The sequence below is a fragment of the Nuphar pumila genome, chromosome 11 (assembly GCF_984573655.1).
Source record: "Nuphar pumila chromosome 11, dmNupPumi1.hap1.1, whole genome shotgun sequence".
In the NCBI taxonomy this organism is placed as follows: Eukaryota; Viridiplantae; Streptophyta; class Magnoliopsida; order Nymphaeales; family Nymphaeaceae; genus Nuphar; species Nuphar pumila.
In genome coordinates, this window is record NC_143259.1 from 924,222 (window position 1) to 930,113 (window position 5,892).

Genomic DNA, 5,892 nt, shown 5'->3' on the forward strand with positions numbered 1-5,892 from the left:
TTAGTGTTAAAGCCAGTCACACGTAGGATTGAACCGATCCAAAATGTCCAATACTTTGCACTTTGGTACGATAATTGTTTGCTAAGAGCAAAGCATTGTGATCTGACACCGACTTTGTAAGATGAGATATAGTGAGGATGTGGGAAATGACATCATCCCCCAGTCATTTACAAAACTGCGATCCAATTTGCTTGCCAAAGTTTTTTCCCGCTTGTTTATTGTACCATGTGAAATGTGCAAGTGCGTTATCAATTTTCCTAAAGCCAGTGGAGTGAGGAATTGGTTAAAATTCATCAGCTCTCACATGATAAGAGTTAGACTCCCAAAGCTCTGACAGGCTATGAGTGATGTTTAAATCCGGACAATCCACCTGGTGGTTCTGGAGATCATCCCACGTAGATCGACGATCCAAGTAGGAATTTTGACCATATATCCCCGATACGAGGAGGGTATCTTACTCATCCTCCACCATAATCACTAGAATCTGGTCGGTAATCCACATCACTTCAACTCTAACCCTGAGAGATTGTCATAAATATAGTATGCGACTAGCAAGCGAGCTTTTGAAATTCCCTACTATTTCATATATGGGAAAGTTGGCCTTAATTGAACTCATGTCATGACATCTTTGGAAACCTCAGTCTCTAGCAAAAACACAATATTTGGGTGATGTTGATGAATAGTTTCAGCAATATGCGGGTCCATTTCCGGCTGAGCCCACACACATTCCAACTAAGTACTCTCATTAGAAAGACTGGTTTGGAGCTGATTACAGGTTGATGGACTGATCTCTGTCAACGGAGAGAAGGCCGTTGCCATATCTGCCTTTGCATGGAGTTTACTGTTGCTGTTGGGACTTCCCTTTGGAAGCTGTTCTGCTAAATCGGAACGACGATTCCGGATTGAGGCTCGTTGACCTGCCGTTGGTACCTGCATCTCGAGTAGTGATCACCATTCTTGAGGGAGGCTTGTACCTCCGTTGTGACCGGCCAGCGTCCATCACCATCACTTTCACCGAACCACCATCACCGTTTGGGTGTGCATTATCTTTCTCTGCCGACTCCCTAGCAGAAAAACAGAAACCCTGCGAGATGCAGGCGGATGGCTGAAGTGACGTAGGCGTAGCGAGTAGCTACATTCTCGGCAGGAGGGCCATCAGGTCTACCGTGGCTGTTGGGTCCATCTGACATGGCGAGGTTCCCAGATATTGACCATGACTTCCTTAGCTATGACCGTGTACTTTGGCTATCACACTGCACCTGAATTTGTAATTTGCCCTTTTAAAACTGTAAACAGTCTATGGTCAAGCATTTGAACATGCCTTCCATTCATAAGTAAAATGAAGTGGCGTCCACCAGCTGAGTTGTAACAAAATGCCCATTCCAGACTAACATAAATGGTTTGAATGACTCAAAGCTTACCTAAATAGCATCTTAATCACGTTACCCTATATTTTACACCCATGGGCAATTGAGTAATTTTCTCTAAACCCATGTTGACTTCTTAAAGCTAGGTTTCACACTGGATACGTTGAAGTAGCCAGCTTTGATTTTCCACCCATTGACCAAATGCAACAGTAAATCGCTATCGTCATGGTGGTAGTTGATCAGAGAAAGCCTTCCGCGTAGCAGTATCCTCCTCGCCCTCCCTCCCTATAAATCTTGGTTCCTGCTTGATTCTCCGGCTGTCATCAAGCTGGCACATATTCGCAAGTGATCATTTGCACCCTGAACTTGGCCGACGTGTGGCCGGTCCCGGATTGGGGTGAGAGAGAGAGAGAGATCTCGGTGGAGAATTAAATCCTCACTCACTGATTAAGCCATCGAAAAAGACCAACCCATCCAACCAGCAGTGAGTTTCCAACACCAAGACCAGGAGAATGGCTGCAGCCTCGCCCAGTTTGGTGCAACGGAATCAGCAGACCATCCCATCGTTGCGTCAATCTCGAAGAACAAAGATTCTCATCTCCCGCAGCAGTCTTGTTGTTGAGGTGGCACCCAACAAAAAAGGACACTCAAAGACTGACAATAATAATGGTACTCTTCACATGCCGCTAAGACTAATAGGCAAACGCTGCAATCCTGCTGCTGCTGATGATTATACCGTCGCAGCTAGTGGTTGTGTTTCTTCCTTGTTGCTCTCATCAGACGAGGACATGAACATGAGGCCGGCCTCATCTCCCAAAGATGAGATCAAAGAGAAATGGAGAGAAATCCAAGGTTCTGATGATTGGAGGGGGCTTCTGGACCCTCTTCATCCTTGGGTCCGGCGTGAGATCGTCAAATACGGCGAGTTCGCGCAAGCCACGTATGATGCGTTCGATTTCGATCCATCCTCCGAGTATTGTGGCACCTGTAGGTATGGGAAGCACCACCTCTTTGACAAGGTCGGGCTCTCAGGTTGCGGTTATGAAGTAAGCAAGTACCTCTACGCGTTGTCGCATGTAGACATACCTCAATGGCTAAATGCGAACAATTGGTGGAGGGGGAGCAGCAAAGAATCCAATTGGATGGGTTACGTGGGTGTGAGTGATGAGAAAGAGTCGAGGAGGGTGGGGCGCCGGGACATAGTGGTTGCTTGGCGAGGCACCGTGACGCCATCGGAGTGGATTGAGGACGTGCAAGGAAAGCTAGAGCCACTGGTGGGGGATGGAGCCGTCAAGGTCGAACATGGCTTTCTTAGCATTTACAAGTCCAAGAGTGATTCCACGGTTCACAACAAAACCAGCGCCAGCGATCAAGCCATAGAGGAAGTGAGAAGGCTGGTTAGTCTTTACAGACAAAAAGGTGAAGAGGTAAGCCTCACAGTGACGGGCCACAGCCTTGGGGGAGCTCTAGCCCTTCTCCATGCTTATGAAGCGGCATCCAGCTTCGCCAACCTCCCAGTCACCGTGTTAACCTACGGTGCACCCAGAGTAGGCAACGCTGCCTTCAGGGACAGACTCGATGAGCTGCAAGTCAAGACCTTGCGCGTCGCGACGAAGCAAGATATGGTGCCCAAGATGCCTGGTGTAGGGCTGGCCAAGACCATCACAGGCAGCTCGGCTTGGTCCTACGCTCATGTTGGCCAACACTTGGAGCTTGACGTCAACGCGTCGCCCTACCTGAAGCACGGCGGATTCAACCTGGTGGGCTTCCACAGCCTGGAAACCTACCTCCACTTGGTGGATGGCTTCCTAAGCACCACCATCCCATTTCGCTCAGATACTCGAAGAGACATAGCACTGGTTAACAAGTCATGCGGGATGCTGCGCGATGAGCTCAGGGTCCCCGTTTCTTGGTCCCAGTTAGCCAACAAGGGGCTCGTTCGCAATTCTTATGGAAGGTGGGTTCAGCCAACTAGGGACCCGGATGACATCCCTTCACCTGCCACAAACGTGGCCTTGGCTTGATAATTATATATGCATTTGACCCGCACACAAAGAAGGAAAATAAAATGCATTGTACCTAATACATTATATATATATATATATTCATTATAATCGTACCAAATTCTTTAGAATGAACGTGGCTTGTTTATGTTGATGCCTACCCCTACCATACCCATACCTACCGTGTGAGATAAATAAAGTCCATCCCGAAAGATGCATTCGATTGATTCATACGTATGGCAATATATACCACTGGGAAATTTCTAAAACATCTTAAATACTCTCAATCGAACTAGATGCGTATGAATATGATGACTGCTGCGACTCATTAAGGCTATTTCTTGTGGGAACCTAAGATTTGCTTTAGCCGACTCAACTTTCTTATATTGAAAGTAAACAACTACCCTTTTACAAGACGTCTCAAATGACTTTTTGCATCACTTAATTCTAGTTAGCACTTTAGGCTTTTTAGACTTTTTTTTCTTTCTTTCAATGGTTGAATGTCACTTTCATAACTTTACGTATTTGTAGCTACAGTTGAGCACAAACAACTTATCTGAATGTGTAAAAGTAACTCATATAGTCATTTGAGTAATTTCTTAAAATGGTGACTCCTTTATCTTAAATATCAGAAAACTGAGGCAGCTAAAAGTAAACTGGTAATACCTTAGGTGCCCCATGTGTAAATGACCCAACCAACGGCTCCGCGTAGTTGGTAGGAACGGACAGTGGGAACGTTGCAGGTTAAAAACACTGTGGTAGGTTTGAATAATAACTTTCTGTTTTCCTTCGTTAATCTCACTAAGGTGGCCTATGTGTAAATTACCCAACTTCACTACAAGAAAACGTAGTTCTAGCGACAGCATTGTACTGGTGCCTTATGTAGAAAGCGCGACTCAAGCATAGTGGTGGGACCCTAAAATTGGGATCGTATTTGAAGACACTTGACCTTTGACAGGTCACTTGAAGACTAGGGTGCAGAATGAATGCAAATACCTTAAAGAGGTGTAGTGTGTGCTTTGGCTATGTTCTACACTGTTACAGACTTAGGGAGGTTTCGTCTAGCAGTAGGCTAGGTTACAAGTTCATGAACGTAACAACATTCAAGCCTTAAGCTTCTTTCACACACTGATTGCAAGAGCGACTGCTGCCTATTCAGCTACGCTCAACCTTAACAGAATACACTACCTCACATAAGCAAGTAACAAAGCTTGCAGGCTAAAAGAGGTTCACAGTTGCTGTCACCGGCCTATTTCCTTCAATGGGCTAGCGCGACGCGACGGTCCTTCCTCACCGCCGCAAGCCTACTCGTCAGCTCGCTTGCCGATCGTGGAAGCTTGTAATCAGAGTGCAAGAGAGAATAGAGGGAGAGAAATTGCAATCACAAGAAGCAATCACAACGAGGATAAACAAAAGAAAGCTCAACGCATTTACTTCATTCACAATTTTGCCCGCAGGCTATTACAGTTCAAGTATACGGGCTGCCCCTTCAGGGTATTGATTCACCTAAATCAGACAACTTACATCAGACTCAACAAAAGCAAAACAGACTCTAAGCGCAACTGTACACTGTAAGTCGCAAGGGAACATGCTCCTCCCTTCAAATCATGCGCCGTCCTCGATGCCATCTGTTTCGTAGTAAGCCCTGACTTCAGCCAGGTAACGGCTGTTCATTCGAAATGCAGGCTCTCACGTTGGTTTCGTTGTTTCCTCCCACTACACCAAGTATTTCTTCGCTTGTCCCAAGTAGTTGACCTTGTGGCGAAGGATCTGACTGAGGTGCTTCTTGGCCCGTTGTGCTGCCGGGGCCCTCTGCATGATGGGAGAACGTTGTGGCACACTGCGTTCCGGGTCTCTATCATCTGGATGGAACTGCTTGAGGTTGCACACGTGGAACACCGGGTTCACCTTGAAGTCTGGGGGCAACTCCGGCTTGTATGCCAGCTTGCCCACCTTCTTTGTGATGGTGAAGGGTCCCTCATACTTTCTGAGTAGTCCGCGGTGTCGCCCGCGGAAGATGCCTGTGCGACCAGAATATAACTTCACCAACACTTGGTCCCCAACTTGGAACCCTGCAGGCCGACGGTGTTTGTCCGCCCACTTCTTCATTCTCTTTGCCGCTTTGTGTAAGAATGCCTTCGCCAACTCATTTTGCTCATGCCAGTCACGAACAAACTGATAGGCGAAGGATGACCTTCCATTTTCTTGTGTGGCAAGAGTGTGCGGGGTCAGTGGCTGCTGCTCCATGGCTATCTCAAATGGACTGTGGCCTGAAGACTCGCTCTTCTGCAGATTATAACAAAACTGTGCCACATCAAGGAGCTTCACCCAATTTTTCTGATTGGCACTAACAAAGTGCCTAAGGTACTGCTCCAGTATCCCGTTGATGCACTCTGTCTGCCCATCTGTCTGCGGATGGAAGATTGTTGAAAACAACAACTCAGAGCCAAGTAGCCGAAATACTTCACGCCAGAACTTGCCCGTGAAGTGAGCATCACGATCACTCACAATGCTCTTTGGTA

The 5,892-nt window shown here is 46.9% G+C and overlaps 1 pseudogene across 1 annotated transcript; it reads left to right on the forward strand.

The window, feature by feature from the left end:
* Window positions 1-1,692: 1,692 nt before the first annotated feature.
* On the forward strand, window positions 1,693-3,436 carry LOC149821554 (phospholipase A1-Igamma1, chloroplastic pseudogene; annotated as a pseudogene). Its single transcript, XR_016426051.1, has one exon. The product of XR_016426051.1 is annotated as a phospholipase A1-Igamma1, chloroplastic pseudogene (transcript).
* The last annotated feature ends 2,456 nt before the right edge of the window (window positions 3,437-5,892 follow it).